Genomic DNA, 27,353 nt, shown 5'->3' on the forward strand with positions numbered 1-27,353 from the left:
GACGCATATATCAGCTTTTCAACAGATATTTGACAATGAAATCTTTTTTTTTTGTATCTCTTTGTATCTCGAGCGCATTATACGAAGGTACGTATAATCGTTTTCGATGCTCTCTACGGATCCTTAACTCCCTAGACGCCGTAAACGTCCTGGCCGGAGGTCGAACGCCGATCGATTGATCTATGGACCTGACGGTATCGCGGTAACCGCGACTTTATCTGAATTTGCGTACAAACGAGGTTAACCACCGGGTATTCTCCTACCGCCGACCCCTTTTCCACCCCGGCGGAATGGCCGTTTTCTCTGTTGACCGTAGCTCGCCGGGTCGACTCCGACCCGTACTCGCTCGCCCTACGCCGTAAAGTGCGCCGGTATAAACGAGAGGAGGACGATGCAGCACACCCACGATACACCACAGGGCCGGCTCGAGACGCCATCCCGAAGGTACGACGGTCGCCAGCAAAAGAGGCGAGCTCGTCTGGTTCCCTCTTCGCCGGGGCCATTCCTTACCGGGACATTTTTATGACCGACATTTTCGCCGCCGCCAACCTCGTCGCCATCCTGTCCGCCTCGTGTAAGCCTCGACGAAAAAATCTCGCCTTGGGTGGATGCTGCGCCGAGAGAGCGACGTAAACAGGAGCCGGCAGGAAGCGATTATTTACAACGGTGCGAGCCTTTAACTCGCAGAAACCACGCGCGCGAGTCTGCGGTGCCGTTGTCTTTTTCTTACGCGTCGCCGCCGCGAGGGAATAATAAGGATAATATCATCGTCCCGGATCGTATCCGCGCGACGACGTGTCAAATATACGCGGGCGAAATGTTGGAAAGAACCGGTAATCGATACGGCGCTTCCGGGGAGTGTGGGTGTTGCTAATATTGTTGCTAATATTACACTGTCGTACGATGCTTGCGTGATAAATCGTTGATAAGAAGCAATGGCGTTTTATGCGCCGTACAAGTATTATTTTCAGATATACGGTCTGGATATGGGAGTAAAGCAAAAGACCAGTTCCATAAATAAGTCCGATCGCATGAGATATAAGGTAACGTCGAGTGAAGGCAAATCAATTAAGAAATATTAGCGCCGTTCGCGTTCCTTGTTAGATATGGATTTAAAATAGAACTTTATATACATGTTTCTGAGGACTATCACCTCGCGAACGTTCCTGGTCACGTTCTAGAAATCAATAGCTCGGACGAGTCTTTTCGACGAACGAACAGGTAGGTAGGTCTTCCTCGATTTGTGAGTCTGATCTTTGATCAAGAAATCGATCTCGATTCATTATACGCCGGTCCTTCTCATTATCGTGCACACGTTTGTTGTGAGAAATGAAACGGCGGGGTCTCTGCCCACGAGCTTGCACGCAGCGGCTGCAAGTTCTAAGGACTTGGAGTCACGCGACGTTTTACCGAATGCAGTAACGAGTTATTTATCCCCTTTCTCTGCCGCCAATTTCGGAATTAAATCGTGCTCGGGCCAACATTATCTAATTACATTTGAACAACAATAGTCCGATATCACACGATTTATCTATCGACTTATCGATACTTCATTGACAAATTGTATGGAAAAGTGCTAAAGATGGGAATATGAAGATTACACATAAAAGTGATAATTGCCGTAAGAATAAGCGATAAAGAAGTATACCATTTTATTATCTAGAAATAATATTTATGACAAGATAAAGAGATATCATTCAAATGGATCTCTTAACAGCATGTAACATAATAGGCTGCAGAACAATGAGATACGGCGGCCTTTAACGAGGCTATTGCGAAATTTCACTGAGCGCGCGAAAAAACGCATCACGCCGCGGTCGACGCGACGCGACGCAACGTGGCGGACAAAAAAATCTTTGGCCCGATGAAGCGCGGAGTGCCCGATTGCAGCAGCCACGTGGAATGCGAATGCACGAGAGAAGCGCGGAGAAAGAATGCTAATACCTAAATAATTGCCGGCTGAACCTGATATGATTTAATAGCGTTCTTTGTAACGGGAGTTTGGATGGTACGCGGGGATGTGGAGTATGGCGGAACGTTGAGCGCAGATGATGCTGCGGTGGCGCCGGCTATCCTTTTCTCTCTCGCGTGGGTTCGTCGGTAGGCAAAAAAGGAGACCGACCGTGGTCGTTCGTGGACGATAAATGCAGCCGCGGCCACAGGCGACGCCGAAAATCCGTTTCCTAGTCGCTTTTGCTCTCTTCGACGCCGACCGTTTCCACGAATATGCCGGCGAATGCGCCACGTGTTCGCCTGCGGTCACCTGGAATCACCTGTGCAATTTGTTTTATTACCCTCAAGTTGGCACTGTACGCGATCGTGTGAAAATTGCCGACGTTGCCGGCAGTAATGCCCGCTTTACGGTTTTTCGATACGCCACGCAACACACCGCGATATTACGGACCGCTTAAAAGTAGATAATGGCCATTTGCATGACTGTCGAAAATGCGTACGATTTTAATGTTTTTTTTTGTTTTTTTTTTTTATCGATGATTATACTCGATCGTAACAAAAAAAAAAGAAGGTAAACGCATATTACATTCTTTTTTCTCTTTTCACGCCGATTGATAGTGTGAGGCAAGAAAATAAGAGATTCAAATCACGGGTTTATGAAATTTTATGATAGGCCCTTTTTGCCGACCGTTTTCTGATGTCTTCTTTCTATTGTTATATTGCATTTAGTTTATTACATAACGTCGCCGCCATGATATCGTTAGGGTAATCAAGTTGAAGACGTCTCGGCTTACGGTGGATACACCACGCCAATGTCTGACAGCTACGACGTACTAACCATGATGCATGCATGCGTGAATATGATATACCTTATACGGCGGAACTCACGGAGATAGAGCGTAGAGATATATATCTCCCGGCAGTCACGCTTTATTTGAAATATTCACCATTTTCGTGAATAACGTGCATCTACGTGCTATGGTAACGTAAGACATATCGTATGGCGACTCGTAAGTGGTGTTGCTATATTATACGATGCGCCGATTAGATATAATAATGCGCGGATGAAAATATCTCTTTCATTTTAATTAAATAGAGGTTATACAATCCCTCTGTACATACATGAATAAAATCTCCGTCCAGTGTCATTTAATTTCTCACGAATTCAAAATTTCAATTTTTTATAACAGAGTAATAAATAACATCGCTCGGTAGACAGGATCTTAAGTGTCTAATAATTTTTCTTTTTAAATTTATGTACATAAATTCAGAATATATTATTTATATCACAAATTACGTATCTTACTTTTAATTTATAACGTAGCAAGCTTAATTTTTTTTAAGCTTAAAGCTTAATTAATTTTTTTTTTTAATAAATCGATAATCAATCGATAAGCAATTTGTCTTAAATTTATAGATGTAAATTAAAAAAAAAAAAGAATTATTAAATCTGAATAATGCCATCTATTCTGTTGTCTAAAACTTATCTTTACTTATTACATTGATTACTTATTTCTAAATTTTTTATTTTCTCTTCAATGTGTACAAGAATAATCAGGATTGGATTAGTACGTCAAGGCGACCATCATTGCTTTTGTAGGATCGTTGTTTTTCTTACAAATGTCTATAAAATCCCCATTTCCCCGACGTTTAAGTAGCGAAGTTTCTCGGAGTTCATTTCGTTCGTGGGGAAAGGACTGCTTTCCGCTTGCCTGAACCAAAGTAGCTAGCTTTTGTGCTCGAGAGCTACTGTAGTCGCGAATGTTTACCCGAGGTATCCTGCGGTTTAGCCAATACCGAAGCCAACCACGGTGACGTTTGTGAGAGTGATGATAACTCGGTTATTTCGAGCGATAAGAATATTTTTTTATTATCTGTGTCTATTTAAGTGAAAAAAAAAAAAAACGTATGTGTGTTTAAAAATGCTTTTTGCGATATGATGCACATAAAACTTGCATTAAAAAGATAAAAATAGATATAGAAAAATGTTGGATATTAGAGGAAAATGTTGGATATTAGAGAAAAAGAGAGAGAAAGAGAGAAATTTTGCTAGAAATGTTAGATCGCAGGAAAGAGATAGAGAGTGAATCCGATTTGTCGAATCTAGGGTTACTAAATACTCTCTATGGCACAGCAGCAGTCGAACCTGGGGTATTAGCAGGTAATAATATCAGGTAACGAGTACGGTAGCTCCTGCCGATGGGAAGGAAAAGCGCAGACCAGTATATATATATGAAGCTGCTCGTCTATTCCGCGAGGACGAGACGAGACGGTTTGTGTGCGGCATCTTAAGTCTCGCATTACGGACTTCGTCTCGTCGTTTCCTATCGCGTAAGTTACTTTGAGAACGTTCAACTCCGATGCAATCTCTCGCGTAGTTCAACACAAGCAGCTTTTTACCGATTCACTCACTACTTAACGTTGTCCTTGGCGAATGCAAAACGTGTGATTTTATGCGTTTGACTATGATAATTGCCGGCTAATCTGTTTTTTTCCCCCCCTTCACTTTTCGTGTTCGGGTGAATTGTGAATTGGTGATAGTCGCACCTCGAACGGCAAACCAGTTCACGGTGGTCGATCGATTAAATTGAATTTGATTCACACGCACTTCCCTGTTCATATGGCGCCATCCACCACAGCGCCATTTTCTTCGTGTTATACGATTATCTTAAGTGACATTTAATAGATTGGTGACGCAAACTTGGTAACGTATGATCGAGAGTAACCATATGGACGAAATAAATCGATCAGACAGGTAAATACAGTGATCTCTCTCATTACGAACAGATTATTAGTCACCGCGTTGATAATCTCATATTGATCGTAATTGAATTATTACCTGTGATTGTAATCTATTAATGGATTAAAATATTCCGGTAGAGAAATTGTATGCTGACAGAGGAGAAAGCCGCTAATGATAGCAATGAAAAGCGCGGCAGCCTCCGCACCTCGTAAGTCGATGATTTCGTTTCTGCCGACGCATGCATATGCAAAGAGATGCAAAATTTACCGAGTGCAGAAGCACGTTGGTAGATCCTTCTAACAGTCGCGATGCATGCGGTAGTAACGATACGCAAACGATCTCCTCTCGACTCGATTTCAGGATACCGCTGTATAAACTGCTGTATATATCACATTAGATCTTATTACTTTAAGTATACCTACATGGCGTAAACGTCACGGCATGATGTTATGACATTAAGCGCCACCCGCCGTCTTCTCACATCCGCACTAAGCCCCGTTGAATATCCGGCAATCAAAGCCAACGAATTAGCGCTTCCTCCAGTTATTTTAATATCCTTCTATTTTTGTTTGTGCTTACTTCTCTATTTTGTCGACGCCATGGACAATAACGCTGTTGATAAATAAAATGGATTTAATTTGAAATTTATTAAAGAGCATCGTAAAGTAACAATCTTCAATTACAATTCGTATTTTTGATTTATACATATTCTCGCTACAAAAATTGATATTGTCGGTATCTTAAAAAATTGATTTGATATTAAGTCTCCGGTCAACATATGATATCTTAATCGTTCAGTCTTTCTGGATTATTTATTATAGCATGTAAACAAATGCAATATGTAATTTAAAAAATAGCATGAATAGATGCCTTTTCCTTTAAGCGTATAAAATAAACGTATTATAATATCGAACATTTTTTACCGGAAAAATTTATTTTATTAGGAAGGATTGATCTTCAAAGATTGATACATATTCGAAAAAAGGGGCCGTACCATAATTGGGATGAAAGAGTCGTTCGCGGAAGCGCGAGATGGAGATCGTTTAGCAAAGATTAGCGATGATAGACGACAACTTACAGAAACGGTTTCTTGTCTCCCACGAGTTTCAGGAAATAGCTATTATCAGATAAATATCGTTGATCTACAATGATACGCGTCACGCGGCAAGAAGATGATCGTGTCGAATAAGAAAATCGAATCAACTGATTTCGCTTTTTCTTCGCATCTCGTATTTCCATTTCTCTCTTATATTCTCACTTTTTCTTGTGTCCATACATTAAGCTTTTATTCTTTTATTAACATCTTGAAATTGCTAGTCTGAGCTGCGTGATCAATTTATATCGCAAGTAAACGAAAATTCAAATTTGCGCACCAATCGCACACTGGTCGCCGAGTTGGCGCGAATTGCTCGCTCGCTCTCGTATTTATTAGAAATACCAATCGTACTACAGGTTTCTGTTCTGATCTTTAATCATTTCGATCACGGTCGGTCTCTGAATCCCAACAAACGTCGCTCTCTGCACTCATATAACGTGAACGTACACGCTCCCTAATTGCGTAGAGTTATGTAACGAGTCTGTGATCCCGGCTCTCGGCTGGCTTTACTTTCGAAAGACGAAGCCGCCGCGGCGCTAATCTCAAATTGCTCCAATCCCGGATTGGCTAATTCAATTAGGAGAATGGTTTCGCGCAGCGTCTGAAAGGCGGTCTAAAGACCGCGATAGGAGGGACGAGGCGTTTCTAAAGGGGCCTCGCGGTATTAGTAACCGTTTCCTTGGTCATTCGCGTTTAATTGGTATAATGGTAACATAACTGACTACTTATCGCGGGCCCGTCATAGAACGGAATCGACTTGGCGGTTCTTGCGGTAACCACTGACCAGAAGGCCCCGGCTCGCTTCGGTGCCTACACGTCCGAATCATCGGTACTTGATAGGAACTACCAGCGGAACGAGAGAATGATGGGCTATGCGACTCGGGCAGGATGTGCGCGGGATGCAAAGTAGAACGAGCGCGAGACGGCGATCCGTGAAGAGAAACGGCGGCGCTCGCCGACGATGTTCGACTCGCCAAAGGAGAGCTGCCAAATTCGCCGTTTGTTTGCCCATCGATTCGTCCATGTCAGAAACCTAGAAACTGTGCAAACTCGGAGATGTTCGGATTACGGTTAGCCGAAGAAAATTGCAATGTCTGCGATATTACTGCTAGTTTCAATTAGCGGTATAAAATGCGATATCTTTTCGCATCTTTTGAGAAAAATAATCTCAAATTAACCAAGATGGATTTTAAGATGATTCAGATGGATTTTATTAATTTATGGCAAATATTTGCAGACTGCAATTCCGTGAAAAAAATTTATTACATTTAGATATTAAAATACTAGAAGAAACGTATCTTACTAGAGAATTATATCTTACTAGTTTTGCAATTGTTAATTATATTAAGCATCATAATAATAATCCTGTTATTCGCAATCACATTTTAATCTCTTTTGATCAGTGGGCACAATGCAATCATTATTTAGAAAATGCAATTCTTCGGTTTATCTCACGTCTGAGCGAATGTCGATGGAATTGGTGTTAATATCATTAAAATACCGGACAACCGATTCTCATTAAAAAGTTTCGATTAAAATGAATCCTTTTAGCACGAGAGAGTTGCATCTTCGTCTACTAAGGTCCTAGCCATCTCCCTTCAAAATGGGCTCGGCCACTCGCCCTTATGTCGAGCCTGACAAAAAATCTAATTAGAAGTGGATTAAAATTTAATCACTCGCTAAAGGAACTTATCCTGGGCGCTATCGGTGGGTGGTGTCCTCTTCATTTAATTGTAGCCCACCTGCTTTACCCTCGCTCTTTCCGGTTTCGCCGTATCCCTCGATTATACTAGACTTCGTTTTTTCCTCTTCTCTTCCTTCTCTTCTTCGCGAAGCCCTCGACACTTTTTCGAGCCACGATCGGGCTTTGCCGGGCAACAATTTACTTTGCATAGACATTAAACCCTGTTACTTAATCGAGCTACCGTCGTCATCTCGCCTTAAATGCCATGGATGGCAACACTTTCTTGTGTGGGCGGAATCTAAAGACTCTATTGAATCCGTCCTCCGAGATAATCCTCTTTTAATCGATCACGTCGCATCGATGCGTACATATATGGAAAAAAAGGAGGAATTTACAAATTTACTGCACATGATTCGAAATGAATGCGTTTGTGTATGGCCATATCGTGTTTCATTGCCATTTAGTAGCGTTCGATGAGTGGCTCGTTTTGATTTTCTGCGAATCGAGGCAAAAGGTATTGAATACCGAAGTTCTTTATAACAATATACCAAGCTTCGCTAATTTGCATCACTGCACCATAGTAATTTTTTATTTGTTATATTTTTCAGACTACGTTTGCGCTGCTGATAGTTAATAATTGATATTGATAGTATCATTGAACATATTTAACATTTATATATATCTATTCAAGTGTATGAATGTAAAAATAGGTTATATAGTAAAAACCAATTACTACATATACTTTGAATAATCATAACGCTTTTAAAATGGACCTGTTTAATAACTTATTGATAAGTTGCTTCAAATTTATATATATATATATATATATATATATATATATATATATATATATATATATTTATATATAATTTACATCTCATATTTTTTTTTAGAAGATTATAAAACAAATTTGTTACATATATATATATATATATATATATATATATATGTGCTAGAATTTATATAACAACTTCATTATGTCATTATTATTATACTTTTTTTTTGCTCGCTTCTTCACATGATGTGCTTTTTTATATTATATCTATTTAAACTGTTTATAATTTTGAGAAACAATATTCATTATTTGATGATATCGGAACAAGAAGAAATTTTTGCACATTTGACTAAATCGTATGTAATACTTTAGCTAAAAAGTCTTGATTGTCGATCCGCGTTTTTACTTTACTTCGCGTTGAATTTTAGATTGTCACAATAGCGTCATCGCCACAAGTCTGTATGTCACAGACTCAATGTTCGCGTGCTTGCGAAGAAAATTCGATTTAATTGCCCTTCTTATTGGACATCGCTCGTGCAATTCACAATCTATATGGGTTCTCATTACCGGTGCACGTGAAGTTCCTTAAATAACGGGTCACTTTTTACGATGACGCATCAGCGACGACGTTTTCGTACGAGAATCTCATCTCACCGGCGCTCACTTCCACCGGATAACGAGAGAGTAATTGGGGAGAAGATTAGATTTCGCTGTGTGAGGTCGAGGGAGCGAGCGGGGAGAGGGAGGTGCGCATTTGACTTGGCGACTCACGCGCTGCTGTCCGTGTCACCTGTAAAAAGATGACCTCGTTATATTGTCACTCTGTTGAGAAGATATGGTCCGCATGTAACGGGCTACAGCCGCGTGCCGTAAGTGGAGCTTTTCGGCGCGGTCAGTCGCCGACGGATCCCGGATTCCTCATGGGGAAATTCTCTCCGGTAGGAAAGGGGTGAGAGAGAGAGAGAGAGAGAGAGAGAGAGAGGGGCCTGACTCTAACCTCCGCCATCAAAGATTCAGTTACTCTCGCACGCATCTCTGAGGCTCGCCTACGACCTCACGCCGACCCCAAATCCTGACCCCCTCGTTCATGCCTCGCGACTAACCTCGACGTAACCGCTATGCGCTATTATACCGCTGTCGCCGTATCGACCTCGGCGCTTCCTGATCCGATCTTCCTTGCACCTATTAATTTCGTAGCCGCGATAATGTTCACGCGATATCACGCAAACGCATTGCGTAAAGTCGTCAAATCGTCTTTGTACTTTAACCCACTTTTGCCGCTCCTGAAATAATAACTTCAAGAATTGTGTACGATACAACACGATTTGCGCTAGTTTTATTTAATATAAATACATAGTGTAGCACTTTTTGCATAATTGAATGAAATAGTTAGGATTTGTGAAGTTGTTGATTAAATCGTTTTAAATTTTCTGTCGTCCATTTTAATAGTATCAACTATTTATATTGTTTTGGAGCATTTTCTAAAAAAGAGTAAGTCTATTTTTCACGATTAGCAGGAATAAATGAGTTATCTTAAAGTGAGAGATAGAACATGATAATGGAATTTCTCGGGTGTCAACGTAAAATGATATTGTCTTTAAAATGAAACGTTCGCAGACGTTTCCTAATCCGAGCATAAGCGAAGCTTGTCGTGTCATGATAATCCTGTGGAACGATAGAGGGTGCGAACTCCCCGAAGTTGAATATACAAGGTAGGGTAATTAATTGACAAGCCTTATACGTCAACCGCATGTTCACTAATCCACCCGCTGTCAACCCTGAAAGCTTCTTAAGGAGATTTTTCCTTATCCGGCATCAAAATTAATTTGCCATGTATAAAATCTTACTATTATTAAAACACCATAATCATAATAACATATTTTAAATAAAAAAATATAATAAGTAGTATAAATATAAAAATGATACCAATATGTATGTAAATAGATAAATATTTAATATCTTCTTTATACAGCAATGTTTTGTTTTTTTGCATCGTAATTTGACAAGATTGATGACAAGCATGAATTTTACAATTACGTTAACTTTCAACATATTCGCTCCGACGTCTTGCTGAGCAGGAGAGCGAAAACGGTCCCAAGTTCGTGGCGTGGGTGGTCGACAAGGAAGCCGCGAATTCGAGGCGCGAATACATCACGGAGATCCTGTGCGTGTAAACAGCCTGCAGCCTGCAGCGGACCGCGAATTAACTCTCTCTCCTGGAGATACCCGAAGCCACGTTGACTTATTCTCCCAGAGGGAATTCTCGAGTAGAAAAACAAGATTATCCCTCCTGCGGGATATAAAAAAGAAGCTACCGCCATCGTTCTTTTGGGACGGCGCCACCGCGGTGGGATATCTTTCCGTTACAGAAAGTGATAGTTTGATTTCGTAATAGTACGAATGAGATAATAAAAAGGTGCTTTGATCTCGTCGATTTATTTGTGTCTCGATAATGCTATCGGTATTTGTTTTTTTCCTCTTTTGAAGGAAAATTCTCTTTCTATCTTTAATTTGATTACATCTATAAAAACCGTGTTCTTTTTTATTGAGATTTTCATAAAAAGAGGTTTTGCGATAAATTGAAAAAAATATGTGCGAATTGTTGATCGATGAAACTGAACAACGCGCGTTCTATCTATAAATAGAATACAAAACTCGGTGTGTGAAACGAACACCGTGCGATACGTTTCGATGCCGCGTAAAAAATAATACTCATAAAACATTGCGCACATCGTTAAAAGCGCGCCAGAGCCATTTGGAAATTTCAAGTGTGCGTCCGTGCCGGAGCTCGAATAATTGGCAATGAAAAAGAAGTTTTGTCACATCGAAAAAAATGGTATCTGCTGCCAATTAGATTTTTAATTACGACGCACCGTTCACACACGATTCGCGACGCTGTACACTACCTCACGCAAAAGCAACATTTGGAAGCAATCTTGTTGTGCGAATCAATTTCAACGCTCAATTTTTTGCGTTGAGTGTAAAACATAAAAATAGTTACGTTTTATAATGTCACAGCTATTACATTTTTGAACTTAATCGTAAATTACGTTAATTTGCTGTTAAATTTCACGCGTTGTTATTGAAATGAAAGATCTTTGAAGTACGTAGAAGAAGTTGGGAAAGTGCGAGAAGAAAGCTCCTTATGTCAAGAGTAATTATCCCAAAAAAAAGTCGAAGGCGCTTAAGTTTCAAGGAGTCAACGTCGGACCTTTGCCTCCTTCTTTGGTGTGTTTATTTAAAAATCTTGCCGCAGCGTTTCGATCCGGCAACACTCCCTGCGAGATTCTGTTCGCAAGTTAATGCAATGCGTAGACGAGAGCGGGAGGTACGCAAAGACGATAGGGAAAAGAGAACTAGTTCCAGGAGTGTCTTCTCTAACTATCTGCGACGAATTAAGGGAGGCCAAGAGCGAAATTAAAAGAGTACCCGAGAACTCGAGGGGTTCAGCACGTTCCAATTATTTGCGCGAGGCGCGAGGTGTGAGAACCGACTGTGGAGTCGACATTTTTTTCCCCCCCCTCTTTCCTTTATTTCTTCATCGGACCAGCTTTCGCCGTCTCATTTTCTTCGTCGCTTTTGCCGCGCGATACGGACGCGCGAAGAACGGACAGCGGGGGGAGATGCGAGCAAAGGGAATTATTTTGGATTATTTTTTGCGCCCGGCTTCGGCATGCGACACGAGGGGAGAGGAACGAATCGAGAGGACAACGGGAAACGTGGAACTCGCGGAACTCAATACCGCGTATAAACTACGACGCGGAGGACTCACGCGGAGTGAGACGAACGGCGGGCAGGAATTTAATTTCATTAGCCAATGAATTTCTTAGTAAATCGCGTGTGAGCCGTCTGATGTAGGATCCGGGATCCGGTGATATAGAAACGCGACGGAGGTTGGAAAAGAAATTAAACGAAGAAAACGAAGGAGGACAGAGAAAGAGAGAGAGAGAGAGAGGGGGGGGAGAGAGAGAGAGAGAGAGAGAGAGAGAGAGAGAGAGAGAGAGAGAGAGAAGCGAAAAAGCAAGAGACAGATGGCAGACGGAGAGAAAGAGAATGGTACTGGGTTACGTTCTGGGAAGAGGATACACAGAGAGTAGAAATTCACGAAGCGGAGAGAACCAGTTCGACATCGGCGTCGATCCGTATTCACGCAATATGAAATACCTGGTAGGATACTGTCTGAGGAGTGGGCGATTAGGGTAATGGCTGTGTTGCTAGTTATTTTTATTTTGCTTCGCCGTACCAACATCTCTTTATTCTCTCGCGAGCTGGCGAAATTATACGGGAACATGTCACGAAGAGTCTCATTTCGGATCGCGCGGGCTTTGTGGTATGCTGTAAAAAAAAAAAAAGTAGGGCGTAAGAAAGAGGTGGGGCATCTATACGTTCTTCCGGGCGAATCGAGGCGCAATCACTTCTGGTCTCATAGCCGGTTTCCTCGTTCCGATCGTTAAAAGTCGATATCACGAGAGAAAGAAGCGCCCAGACGTAAACCCCGGTAAGTGCAACGTTATTCGAGCATAGAGAACGTCCGGGAATACCGCCGGCAGTTACACGAGTCATATAGCACCGGCGAAAGCGAGAAAACCTCCCCGATCGTTTCCCGTCCTCGTTCGAGTGCCAGAAAACGAGACTTTAATGGCGACGCAATTCGAAAACAATCGTGACATAAGTTACGTCAATCTAAAATGTCTCTTTGCGCCAACTTTTCAACGCAGAAATGTCTGCACAATTTCGTGCTGCTCTCCGCTCTCGAAAACTATTCGTCGAATTTATTTCGTCATATAAAAAATTTGGTACTTTTTATGAGGTACGATATACGCCACGATTTTTGACAAATCGATCGCGGCTCATCTTTTTTACCTTCTGGCCACGAATGATCCTGACATTTCCTCGAACTAATATCTACGGGACTGGCATCGGTTCCTCGCGGATAAATGAGAGTGTGTTAGTCAGCAAAGGACCGGAGACGAGGGTAGCCCTCGGGGGTAAATGAGTGCGAGCTGGCCACGAGGGTCAGAGGGGGTTACAAACGATCGAGCGAATCGCCCGCATTAGTCTTAGTCAGAATCAGAGATAAGCCAAATGAGGGATAGCCGCATGAAAAACATTGGCCCGTCACCGCGCAACCGGATTATTCACCAGCTGCAAACTCATCTGAATAATTTGCTACTATGAGGCCTATTGCGGATCAAAAAGCGTGATAATGCATAACGAGATCGAATGTAAAATTGGTATGCCCTGACGATTCTATCGGCGCACGATATTATTACGATTTTATTAAAATTTATTTTTATAATTGTTAAAATATATATTTTATGTGATTAACATATCCACGTTAATATTCATAAATTCGCGAGCACGAATAAATCGAGAATGTACGAAAATTTATTGATAAGAATTGATTTACTAGTTAGCCAAGCTATTTTTATAGTTATCATTATTATATTTTTTTATATAAATTTGTATAAAAAATATAAAGAGAGAAAAAGAAAAAAAAGAAGTAGTAAATTTAGATGTAAATTTTCGAAATAGCTTTATGGGATAATATTATTCATATATCGATATGTATCGTTATATTTTCGCAACTTTGATCATCATTTTTTACATAATAAAGCTAGAACATGTACTTGTTCAAGCTTTTTATTTAAAGGAATATATAGCGGAAGCATAAAAAATCCATCTAATACCGTTATCCAGTGTCACCAGACGAACATCGCCGTTAAGAATCGACAGTATTTACGATCTTCACGGCGGATGAAATCGAAGATCTCGTGGAAAGAAATCCCCATTGCCGCATCGTGAAATCCACTCCGTGCTGGCTTACCACTCGCGTGATATCGGCTGGATGTTTCATGTAATCTAAGAAAAAAGGTTCCTCATAACTCCTTGACCGAAGTTTGTCGGCCGTCTCCTCCTTTCGAGCGCCACGACGGATCGACAGTCGACGGCCCATCCATTCGGGCCACTCCGCAAATAACGTCATAAGATAGACCATCGGAAACGTTCTTCTACGCGTTATATATCGGGTGTATAAAATATGGTGGGGAGACTGGGAACGGCGTTCTCATACAATAACATCCGCGGATCTCTTATGGCGCTATCCTCGGCGATCCAGCGGCAAAACCCGGCGAATGTGGGAAGAGAAAATGGCGTAGGTGAGCTATCGGCGATTCCCGGACATAAATCGACATGTACTTACCGAATTGCTTCCGAATCGTTCCTTTATATCCCTTGTTCCCCGCAACTCTGCCCTCGAGCTTTTTCTCTTCGATCCATGCTGTTCTTGGAATCTTGTTAACTCGTTATAGACATGAACACTTATACATACAGGATATTTTGTGCTATTTTTATTAAATGGGAGAGCAGACTCACATATTTTTTTACGAATTTAAGATCGCTTAATTATCAACATTATGAAAATCATAAGTATTCTCCTGAAATCTAATTTTATTGGAAATCCTGAATTTATATAGTAAAATAAATTCAATAAATGAATATATGAAACACTTAACTTTTTAAATATTTTTAAATAGCAGATAAAATCTTCGCGAATATAATTTTCATAGCGAAAATTTCGTTTTGAATTATTGCACAGCAGACCTTTGAAGGTTTATACAGTTCCCTGTTCTTTACTCAGCTGCTCCTCCAAAACCATGGTCTTCGAACGGTTCGCAAATATTAGACTTTGGACAAATATAGAGCTCAAATAAATGTATGACCATTGGTGCCTCACGTTGGTCATCGAAAAATATCGTCGACGCTGCACTCGTGCTTTTTCATATTGTCATATTTACATGATTAACGACCCCGCTCGCTCGCGGTTATCTTCATAGAAATGTGTTTTATTGTAATTGATCGCTTTTCTCCGATCGATTAAATATGGATTTTTTTTCCATTTGCCAAAATTTATTTTCAGAGCTAATTAAATATGCGTTTAAAACTAGGTAAATTATCTGACTATTCCAATCTAATTCACAAACTCCTATTCCGACTATCTAGGGCCTCGCAAACGACTGACAACGGAACATTGTGCGGCTGAAATTACTTTCTCAACGTCGTCAAATAATCGAATCGCGCAGCTCGGGAACGCTTAGGTTGCTACGGCAGTCAAAGGACTTTTTCGACAGCGCCGAAACTATCTGCCGGTTGTTGAGCATCGAATACCAGCATTCGCGATCGCTTTGCGTGGCGCAGTGATTGATTCGTCTCTCGGTTGCGAAACGCAGCCGTTAAACGTACGTACGTGTACACATACCATCCCCGATGCGGCACGGTCGCACGCTCGGGATTCCAGCCCCGTTGAAATGAAACTTCGCCGCGGCGTCGACATTCCCCCGGTGCCTTTATTAAATTGGAATTTAATTGCTCGGCCCCGCTCCATTACACTGTATGTATCATGCGCCGATGCAAATCATACGACAGACGTATGTCGCGTAGGCCGACGCGCATATCGCGCTGTTTCATGCACTGATTTTTCCTAGTTAATTCCATGTACTTGAGAGAGAGAAAGAGAGAGAGAGAGAGAGAGAGAGAGAGAGAGAGAGAGAGAGAGAAAGAGACCGTATATTTGCATCCGCGATAATAGATAATAACTTTATTACTTGGAGCTGCGCTGAATTGCGCAAGCGTATCACCCGACTCAATTTTCGACGTATTAAGTACATGGATGCTGATTAAGGTCGCGTAATTTAGAAACTGACGATCTTTGCAAGTAGTTAAGCAGTAGTTGAGCAAGAAGCCTTACGGCAAGCGCACGAACATTGAACTCCGCAAGGCGATAGCGCGTGACTCCCTCTTATCTTATCTAGGGACAGAGGGTAGGAGAGCCGGCGAGATCCCAATGTTTTGCTCGTTCCACATCATTTGTGCGGGTAACCATCGGAATTAGGAGTCGTGGGAGAGGCAGCAGGGTGGTAGTAGAAAGAAGCGGGCAATCTCGGTCCGCGTGACAGGCGACTCTCGAAGCTTTCGTTCATCCTATCTCTCCACCCTCTTTCATCATCCCCGAAGGAAGAGCAGTACTTCCGTTCGGTCCACCTCCGTAGATCCTTTTCAAGAAGCGCCATGATGAAAAACACCGTGACGCTGGCGGAGAGGAACTTCCCTTGTCGGCCAGGAGGGAATTTCATTAACGACCTTATCCTACCTACTTAAAAAAACATAGAAGGTCCCGACGACGAGGCCATGAACGGACCAGGAGAATGGCTGAACTCGTGAAGGAGAGACGGCGCGCACTTAGCCTCATAGACTTTGAGAGGGCACGGCGAAAGAAAGGAATTATAGGTAAAAGGCTCTGTCGAAAGACTGAAGACTGGAAGATTAGGCGAAAACACGAGGCATATGTAATAAATTAAAGATGGAAGGGATGAGAGAGAGAGAGAGAGAGAGAGAGAGAGAGAGAGAGAGAGAGAGAGAGAGAGAGAGAGAGAGAGAGAGAGAGAGAGAGAGAGAGAGAGAGAGAGAGAGAGACATACCAAGCATCCATAGATTCTGGATGGCGGAATGATGGGAGAATTCTCGGAGGAGGGAAGGGGAGGAGAGGGGAGAATATCACTCTCGGTGTCTTCGAGCGTAATCAACGCAGTTGGCTGAACAGTTCGCCGCTATAACTGCACGATCCCTCGGCAACGGCCGAGAGGGATGCTCGCTGGAACACTGTAATGCGGCAGGTTTCTCCTATCGCCGGTATGCCCGCAGTCAATCTCAGGCACCATCCGCTCGCTGCCGAGTCGTCTACGAGTCAAAGTGGCGAAACCCATCCGTGATTACCGAACGCGACCACTGATGCGACTGCCTGACGTTCTCGGAGAACTATTTCGAACTAGCGCGTATGTATACAGCTCTCGGCGATTTCGTCGACCTAAATGTACTGCCGGTATACAGAGTACAACGAAAATGTTCCCCTTGTTATATTCTACACTATACTGTACAATGGGTATTTTATTGATCCTGCAATATCCTATTGATCAAACGACTGATTCGAACGAGTGCTCGACTAAATTTGAATCTGTTGGATATCTCCGGAACTCGTAACGATAATCAAAAGCCGTGAATTGTGAACATTGGTTTCTAAGATTAATACAGATGCCGATAATGACGAAACGGTTGCGCGCATGAATGGAAATTAAATAGAATGTGATATACAGAGGTCTTGACATTCCGAGATGGATCGTAAATAAAGAACTCGCTACGGGATGGAAAGGGGGATGATCTCACAACGCCAGTGCTTCGGACGTTGCGAAGCATGTTACTAGAGAGGCGGGGGGGGGGGGTGCAAAACGGCGGCCATCGCCAGTGTGTCCCACGGAAGCGATGATTCATCCGGGAAAAATTCAGCCTTGCACATTTTTGACGTCGTTTGCATCGAGTCACGATTGATGACCGCGCATCTGCCGGTGGATCGCACACCACTGTGCATGATCGACGGTCGGCTGCAGTTGAAGAGGAAAGCGGGATTTGATAAAGGGCGAGCTTTTTATTGCGCCATCCAACGTTGTGATATTTCTCGTAGATGCGTGTTCTGGTCATTACTGTCACGTCGACCCTCAGCCGTAGCCCTTTTGTGGCGAAGTAAGGCGAATGTCCCATTTTTTATTCTCTTATCCGTTTTAAGGCGACTTTTGTGAATGCTAAACTGTATCAGGAATATTTTATTGAAGATGAAAGTGATTTATTTACTTGATTAAATTTTTCACTTTTAAACTCTGCGACTCTGTGAATGGAGGAGAAGTCGTACTTTTTAAAGAAAAATATATAAATTATTATTAATTATCTCACATTGACAAAACTGACTGGAGGTTATTTTTTCGAAAATATACGAACGCGCTTGACGTTGTTCATGGCTAAATCCTTTTGCGTAAAGTTACGAACACCGCTTTGTTACTGTTATGTAAGTTTAATCAGCGTTATTACTTACTCGAGGTATAAGCTTCTTGTCATAATGACTGTGGTCTTAGATATCTTAACGACTCCCTATTCTCGTGAATTGTTTTCACGTCACCGTGGCTGCATTCGGAAGTAAGTCTCCGGCAAGCTGCGAGCGACTTGTCGCAGCGCCAACATAACTTCTAAACTTGGCCGCGACTTGCCGGAATTCTGGAACTCGCTTCCGAGGTTTTGTATTTGCTCTGTGGATAAGACTACGCTTTGTAACTATATTACTGAGCGCATCAACGTCATATTATGCGCTTCTCTTGCTTGGAGCAGTCGTTAAACATTGCTCAAATAATCCGATTCAGCCACAGTTAATTTTCCACATTGTTGCGGCAACAATGATAATTATTATGTTATCACTTGTTTCTTCTTTAATTCCATTCTAATGTTTTCGAGCGTTTTAATTCTCTCGAAATAGAGAAACTAAGCTCAACGAGATTAAATCGTATACGATTTGAAATGATAGCGATCCGCGTTTCCACTTATCGGACGTTTATCTATTTTCAATCTGACCACGCGTCCGCCATAATTCATTCTCGCGCTGATACGCGTAATCAGTACGTACAAAAGCCGAGGATCCGCCGCAGTGACGAACTCGGCGTAACAAGGTTCGGGCGTTTCATTTAGTAGATGAATTGCGCACCGGCGACTGCCCGCCATCATTATAAATCACGACATAATTACACGACCGCGGCGGCAGGGTGCAAGGGATATCCCCACCCTGTGTGGCAGATCCCTGCTTTCACCCCCTATTTCACTTACACTGTTCGTATGCGCGTGTGTACACGTACACGTACACATGTTTCGTTACGCGTTTGCATTCGCGTAAATGTTGCGCGGGTAGCTCGCGATTTATTTATCATTTTTTTTTTTTTTTTTTTTACGGCACGTGCGTTCAATATGTCTGACTCGAACCGGTTGGAATTCTCTGTCGTGCCGAGTTGAGCGTCGGGATCGCGACCCTACACCGTTTTTCTTCTCTCCCGTAATTAGTACCTAGCACAATATTGCATTCTATCGCTCGTGTCCGTACGTTTGTATGCACGCATTTGTGTACGATATGGAATATTTCCCCCGGCCGGCTTTGTGCGCGAGTGTGTTCGTGCGATCGTAGTCTTTCAGGCGTCTCACTTTTCTGCGCTGAGCCGTGCGGCGCAAGGTTAATTGCCTTGGGATTTTTTCGCATGAGATCATTGACTTGCCGCGTTGGAGCATGCGGATTTCCACGAACGCGGAATTATCGGCGGAAGGTTCGACGTTATTGGCATCGTAATCAACGCAACCTTTAGCTCTTTTTAATTCAAGCATTCCTGCAGGATCTCCATTCGGCGAGAGACGGTCTTACATATAAGAAAGGTATTTCAACTACAAGCGGAACGATCGAAAAATTAAAGAGTAAGCGGTTCGCATTACGCACGTCAATTTTTTTACCGTGCCATCAAGTTGCCATTAAACGTTAGTCGTTTCTCGTAGTCGGTCTTTTGCTGAATTTTTCGCACCTCGATCTATCTTTAGAACCGGGACTATTCCGGTGACACGTGGCGGGTATTATGGATTAAAAAAATACTTTGGCGAGTAAGCTTCGTTTTTATCGCGTACTCCGCGTCGCGTAGAACACATTACATCGTCGCAGTGACACTCTTATCGCTGTAATGTCGTTTTATATCCTGTTTTACGAAGATCGGCGTTGCGCCCCCACTGTTCGGGACGTCGTATACTTCGCGAGAATACCAGGTTTTTCACGACCGTTCGTTTGCCTCCCTTCGCGACCTAGACGTTCGATAAAGCGTGAATCGCGCTGCGCATTCCGAGATCCTCCAAGTTATCCATTAGCCTTAAAAGCTGCGCGCCATTTGATCGCGGTCATTTTTCATCGCCCTCCGAGAAGGATATAAAATCCAGAGTCATCCCCGTCCATCGATTTCCGATCCAACGACGCGCCGGCCGTAACAATGTGATCGGCGGCACCGAGATATCTCGCGAGACAAGATCGTGATGTTTGCACAACGGAGACGCGCGAGTTCGGCTATTTATATGCATATCTTCTCGGTGCCTGTCATATCGCCGATAGCGATCGTCCATTGGTCATTGTACGTGTGCGTACGATGGCACACGATCTCGGATATCATTCCCTCTCTGCCACGGTCACTTTGATTGCGAATATTTTTTTCGTAACGGCGCGGTCGTTAAAGGGGACACCTTGCCACCTTCCTCTCCCTAAAAGAGAGAGAAAGAAAACGAGACTCATTTTATTCTCCTTATTTTCCTTACACGCGATCGTCCCGCAGGTATACCTGACGCGGCGGTAGACTAGCTATCGCTTCTAGATGTACCCGAGGACCAAGTATATCTTCTCGACACGACGTGCCATGAAGATATTATTGGCACTTCGTGCTACCACGTAGCACACGGGCTCCCCGGCCCGTTTCTTCCTCATAACGTCCCGATCCCTAGCGACGACGAGGTCGTACGTGTTCTATAGCGTTTCGATCCAGAGGGTATCCGAGCGTGCCGTGACATAACCGGTACCTGTACTGCCTATCGCGGGGCTACTGATCCGAAGAGGAATTCCGCCAGGTAGGTAGGGTATACACATCGGATCTTCGAGATGACTGCACGCCAGGCATACACACGCGGTGTCGACGCCGCGTCGCAATGGAACTCCGATCGCTGGACCGCGCTTACCTGTTTTGTGCGCAAAACTGGTTGCACTTTACATTATCTGCCCCGCCCCCTCCCCTCCTTCCTCTTCACCGCATTCCCGAAAGCGCGCACATTCGTTATCCGGTTGCGCTATCCCCGCGCTATTGTCGCGCGGGATATTAATGCTGATATACGACGAGGACTTGCAAATATGTCGCGCCGCAAGCACCGCGCGTTGCGTTCCTTATTCACGTGTGTTCAGCGATATGAACGTTTACAAGGCGTTAAGAACATGAAGGGGATGCTCAATCAATTGGAAAAAGGAAGGTTCGTTAAAGGGGATGTCTCGTTAATAAATTAGCAGCAACGAGAATAAGAAATATACTCGACAGCACTTTGGGTACCGTGAATACCCAAGCGAATTCGTTATATGAATGCAAAAAACGATCGTCTCGATAAAAAATTAAAAAAAAGAAACTCTCCAGTCGAATAATCGAATTTCGATTAAAGCGTGTGTGTGTGTGAATTTTAAGCAATTATTGTAATTTACTTATTATAAGTTCCGGGCACGAACACAGTGCAATGACGTTTATTATCATTGATTCGACTTTGCTGTTGGACGAAGTTTAATAAAACTCGGACGTGAATCTCGAATTTTTATCAATCTGTCGTATCTCCCGGCACTTAGTCGCGGTAATAGCCGAAGCGAATTTCCGCTTTGCGTATGGGAGGTAACGATTTATCGTGATAAAATTGCCCATTTCGTTCGTATACACAAGCGCCCGACTTCGACTGGCTATAGAGCCATTACGGATTTGATTTCTACTTAAAACCTCTCTGTTGCACTAGAAGTAGCTCTAAAACGTACGTCGGTCTCAGCATTTTCTACACCGTCGCACACGAACATTAGACGAACGGCGAGACGCCCGAGGTAATCGCACGAAAAGCTTTTTTACATTTTGGCGAGGATACGAATGTTACATAAATACGAATTGACATTTCAATTTTCGATCGGCCATGCGGGAGTAACTACCGATCTACAGATAGGAACATTTCGTTCCTATATTACAGGCGACCCAAATGTGTCACAATCAATATTCGACGTTATACGACGAAAAAAATAGTAAGAATTCTTCGACGTTCATTGTTCAGATGTATAAATAATAGGTCGCGCAATTTCGCACACGACGATTATCTTGTCCAACATAAAAATAACGTTGAAATAACGAATATGCGCGATATGGGGCGACATAACAATGGGCTTTGATATAATTCACGAACAGGAAAGTATCGACGTGGCGACTTCTTCCCTTTCCTCTCGCGGCACACCGGCACGTCGGATAAATATCCGTTGTTTGATGGTTCGTTCCTTAATGGTTCGCGATTTTATGATTTGTGCAGTTGCATTTGAATTGCGTAGAAAATAGAGAGTGGCCTTTTAGATGCTCGATAGTTAAACGGAGTTAGAAGGTACGAAGCGTCGCGAACGACATTCGCACGGTTTACGAGCGATTCGCACCATAGAGTTATACGCTTTGTGGCCGGTTAATGTACCGGATTTCAGGATTCGATGATCCATACTCTAATTCATTGAAATCTCGGTTGTAACCGCCTTCGAGATTGTCCTTCCCCGAGAGTCTTTTAGAGATCAGTTTGCACCGAAATCCAAAGTGAATTTCTATTGCATTGAGATTGTCTCCTCAATAATTCATTATTTCTAGGTAATGACTATCTTTTATTTCATTAGAAATTATTATTAAAATAAAACGACAAAGTAATATAATATAAAATAATAAAAAATGAAATAGTAAGATAATAAAATAAAAATAAAAACGAAGTAATAAAATTGAGTTTGCCGAGAAATTGCCTTCTCGTTTCTGATATTTAAAATAAAATATATGATATGATTTGATATTCTTAATATTAAATTCTTAATATTAAAGCATATATTTTTCCACAAGATTGTAGATATATAGTCGTATAATATATAATAATGTCCGTAGAAGCTTATTCTTGAATATTCGTCGAGCGGAACGAGCTTTTCTAGAAATATTTGCTACGACGATAGTATGCCTTGCGATTTTCGCGAATCAAGGAAGTTATCCACGAATCATATCTTTGAGTTCGCGCGACATCGATACGCACAGGAAATTGATGTTTGCTGACACTGGTATCCGATAATCGTGGATTTGTTGATCCACCAGCTCGGTAAGCCACATTTGCTCTGCATCTTGCTGAAGTCCAGAATGACCACTGGCCTTAGCCCACCTCAATCGTAGCCTACGCCACAAGAACATCAAGTTTGCGGGTTCTCGCGGGAAACCCTGAATGGGGTTTGCTATAACTACCGAGGCTATGCGTCACGTAATTGCATGAGTATTACGTTTACGGGCTCGACTAATTATTTTCACATCTCGACACAATCTTATTCTCGCGTATTGTTAAAAACGACAATTAATAACACCTCGCGAACCTCACCCTTTGATAATTACGTATCGTGATAATCTATTAATATGTGACTTCACAATTAGAGAGAGTATTTCCCACGCGATGACGGAAAGTGTATCGTGCAATTAAACCGCGCGTCAACATCGACATCTTGAAAATGCGAGATTCTATCCCGTTGAAATTATATATCGCGTTTTTTCCCTTGACATTGTTACGTCTTCTCTAACCACAATGTTATTTTTTCTGTTTCAGGTGAGTATCAACGTTACCAATTTACCTCGAGCACATCGCCCTTTCGGGGTTTGATATATCGTTCCGATCTGTGCACATCCTGGAGGTAAGGTTTATCTTGTTCCCCCTTACAATGTTTCGATAATACTGTCAGTCGATCGATCCTCGTCACCTTGTCGAGATATCTACCGGCCGATTCTCCAGGCTGACCGAAGGGCGCTAAGGTCTTCTTTTCGCGGGGCACTTCATAAATCCGTGTCTGGCCATTATCAAGGCGATCGCGCGTCACGTCGCGGTGTAAATAAATAAAGCATGAAACAATATCGATGCCATCTCGGACTCTTGCGCTGGGTGATGACCATCCGCGGATAGCGTCATTAATAATCACAAGGGCTACGAAAGATCCGGGAGAAAGAGCCGAGAAGAGGACAGCAGGGGAGAAGTAAGGGGGAGCAACCGGGAATGATACCGGGGACCGATGGTCCCTCTATTAAACATATCACAAAGGCGCTCCCAAAGGCAGGTCTGACGTGGCACGCACGCCCGGTTCCGGTTCTGCGGAGGAATGCGTGGTGTATAGCGCGTGTGCTTTATGCGAGAAGGATGCCAGGCTTCTAAGAAAAATGTTATCGCTAATAAAGCGCGTGAATTAGCAAAATATTGCCAAACGAAATTGTTCTTGACTGGGCGTAATTAATGCCACGGTGGTTTAATCTTATGCGAACGGTCAATTAAATTACTATCAGTGGTTTTTATTAGATTCCGGTTTGCGCTTAAGATGCGTTGAAGACGCATATATTCTTACTTATTGCAATCATGGATGGGAACATGCTTCCATCCTGCCAAAAATATGCGGCTAATAATTATTTATTTCTTCCGTTTTATCTCTTTCATATCCAAGCTTGCGATTATAGTACTGGCGTTAAACGTTTCCCACGGTAGACTTCTATTAATATTTTTCGATACGATAAAAAACATTCTACGATATGCGATATTTGCCAAAGACACGTTTATGTCGTTATGAGTTATTTTTGCATCGCTATTATATGGAAATTGCGAAATGTAAATTTGCTGGGATATCGGCAGAAACGAGGAATAAGAATGCGGATACAGTCCATCGAAAAGAGTCTGTGAGTCTGTGAAACATGTGTTATTCACGTTACAAATACAGCCATCGAGTTGTTCCTGCAGCACCCGGCGCTTATCGAACATGAGTAGTAGTTTGTCATCGCTTCACACGGTGCGTGGCGTATTTAACAACTCGTATTTGCCTTGGTATTAATCCGATCCCGAAGCTCTTCGGGTTTACACGACGATCGCGCTTAAGGGATTAACACGTAAAGCCACGCGAAACGTCGGTTCGCAGCGAGCCATAGCGGTGAGCTATAAAAAAAGGAGAAAAAATAACAGAGTGCACATACGGGAAGTAACGCGCACCCCCAGCTTCTCTTGTCGAGCAGGTTTAATCTCGGGGTTCACGAATCGGACGATGGAACTCGCACGCGCACGATGTACTGCCTCCCTTTATCCTGTGTTACTATGATCCTGTGGGTTCCAGATAAAAATTATAACAGGTATTTCTATTGCGAGTTTATCATGAGACGTATGTGTGTGTGTGTGTGTGTGTGTGTGTGTGTGTGTGTGTGTGTGTGTGTGTGGGTGTGTGTGTGTGTGTGTGTGTGTGTGTGGTGTGTGTGTGTGTGTGTGTGTGTGTGTGTGTGTGTGTGTGTGTGTGTGTGTGTGTGTGTGTAAGAGACGTATATATGTGTGTTACTCATTAACAAATATTTTCTTGTGATCGTAAAAAAGGAATTTATCTTAGACGCAGATTGACAATGTTCTTCAGCTAGATAATTGTAATTTGGATATTCATATTACTGACAACGTCTTCTTAATTTAGTTTATATATATATATTTATTTAAGGAAAATATTTTTAGTAATAAATTGAATAGTGTGATTATTAATCGTGAATCATTTTATTCATTCTCAACGTGCGCTTCTTAAGAAGTTTTTCTACTCTATCTTGACACTGTAGATATGACTTCCGCTTTGGTACATTTCCTCGATACAATATGTAACGCGATATATGGACGATATTGCGTCTACTGGGTTCTTTGTCGCGTGGTTACGCATTACACGTCGCTGTTTACCTCTCCCTTTTCTCCTCCGTCTACAAAGCAGAACGGAACATATAGATGTATAAATCAAGCGGGGCACGTTGATAGAAGCAATAAGAGTTCGAGGAATGGGAATGGTTGGGACAGAGAGAGAGAGAGAGAGAGAGAGAGAGAGAGAGAGAGAGAGAGAGAGAGAGAGAGAGAGAGAGAGAGGAGGGGGGTCGAGGTGAAAGGAATTTTGCGGAGAGAAGAAAAATCGGAGAGAAAAGCGGGATAAAGCAAAAGTATACGTGCACGCGCGGGTATGGATAGAGAGGAGAGAGAGGAAGGAATTGACGGGAGAAACAGACTTATATTGCGCCATGTGTAGTTCCGACGTTAGCCGAGGAATTTGGACGTAGGCTAAGGCCTGCGGAAGAGAATAGGGACGAGAAGGGGAGGCCCAGTGGGCGAGTCGAACAACGGCTGCCAAATTAATGGCACCCCCCGTCCCACATTTCTCGATTTCTCTCGGCTACGAGGCTTTCTCTCCCTCTCCCGATTTCTCTTCTCTTACTTCTGCCTCTCTTTTCTGCCGCGCGATCCTCCGCGCCGGGTTGCCCACCTGGCGATATTGGAACGACCACCGAATTACCGATAAATAACTGGCTATTGAATTATTATCGGACATTCCAGTGACTGCACCGTTGGTCGGCGGACCTTATAACTGCGGATGCATCATTGTTTGCGCCGATTCGAATATTGCTCTTATGGGAGGCTGTTCTGCTTGACGCTTTTTCGTCATACGAGGATACTACTGACGTCCTACTCGGAGAATGGAGAATGTCGATGGGTATTTTATGTACGGTTACGGGACACGCGTTCTTTCGCTTCTGACTTGATGACAATTGTGTCGTACCAAAGCGTTTGATGGTAAGGCAGATGACCATAGGGAAGAAAACTTGATGCCGCTCTCACCTTTCCTTCCCGAGGTAAACCGAAAACATGATCATGACGGTGTGTGCTGCCATTAAAGCTGCCATGATGTAAAACGTGTACTTGCATTGGTGTACATGCCACCGCTTTTAATTGGTAACATAAATCGCGCGGTCTCAAAAGCAGCCTTCTGAGCGCGAGTCAGCGCACACGGTCGTTAATTTGTTAATAAACTTGCACGGGCGAAAGACTAAGCGAATCGAATGTTAACTAATTGCGGTTATTAGTGCATCGAGCATAATATTGCGGTCTGGTACGCGGACTTAGCAGCATACTTAATTATCGTCTTGCCAAGCATTATGCCGCAAAGAATATCTTCGGTTAATCTATAAGCGTAGAAATTACTTTTTGCATCAATCATGAATTTTATTTCATTAGTGATGTAATTGTAATTTGATATCGTGTTATAAATGATTGATATTAAATATTAATATTGAGAACATATCGCGATTTTAACTAAATTAGATCAATCGCAGATGTGATTCTGTGAATAATCATCAATGCGAACAATAACAATACAAATCACTGTGTGCAAAACAAAGATTGTTACTGCGATAAATTGATATTAATTTAGATAAATTAATGTTTACGTTTAAAAAAGAATCTTTGAAAATAGAATTATTGAATGCTCCCGTGACAACATTTTATTTGCTATGCCGTTTATTTTGTACAGCATCGTTATGCACTTTGCGCACTAAGTTAACACGTAATCTTGACGCATGGCTGGTTTGTTGAAAAAAAAAAATTGTAT

At 42.5% G+C, this 27,353-nt stretch overlaps 1 long non-coding RNA gene across 2 annotated transcripts in view; it reads left to right on the forward strand.

Moving 5' to 3' along the window:
- The window catches only part of LOC148935782 (uncharacterized), a 182,986-nt gene that overhangs the window by 75,881 nt on the left and 79,752 nt on the right, over positions 1-27,353 (forward strand). The window contains exon 3 of one of the 2 annotated variants that reach the window (XR_016140111.1): positions 23,531-25,095. The exons of the other annotated variant lie outside the window; for it this stretch is intronic. This is a non-coding gene — a long non-coding RNA (uncharacterized LOC148935782). Of the gene's footprint in view, positions 1-23,530; positions 25,096-27,353 lie in introns of those variants that run through there. 2 annotated transcript variants of the gene reach the window in all.

The sequence above is a fragment of the Pogonomyrmex barbatus genome, unplaced genomic scaffold (assembly GCF_055798465.1).
Source record: "Pogonomyrmex barbatus isolate J1 unplaced genomic scaffold, ASM5579846v1 scaffold4, whole genome shotgun sequence".
Classification (NCBI taxonomy): Eukaryota; Metazoa; Arthropoda; class Insecta; order Hymenoptera; family Formicidae; genus Pogonomyrmex; species Pogonomyrmex barbatus.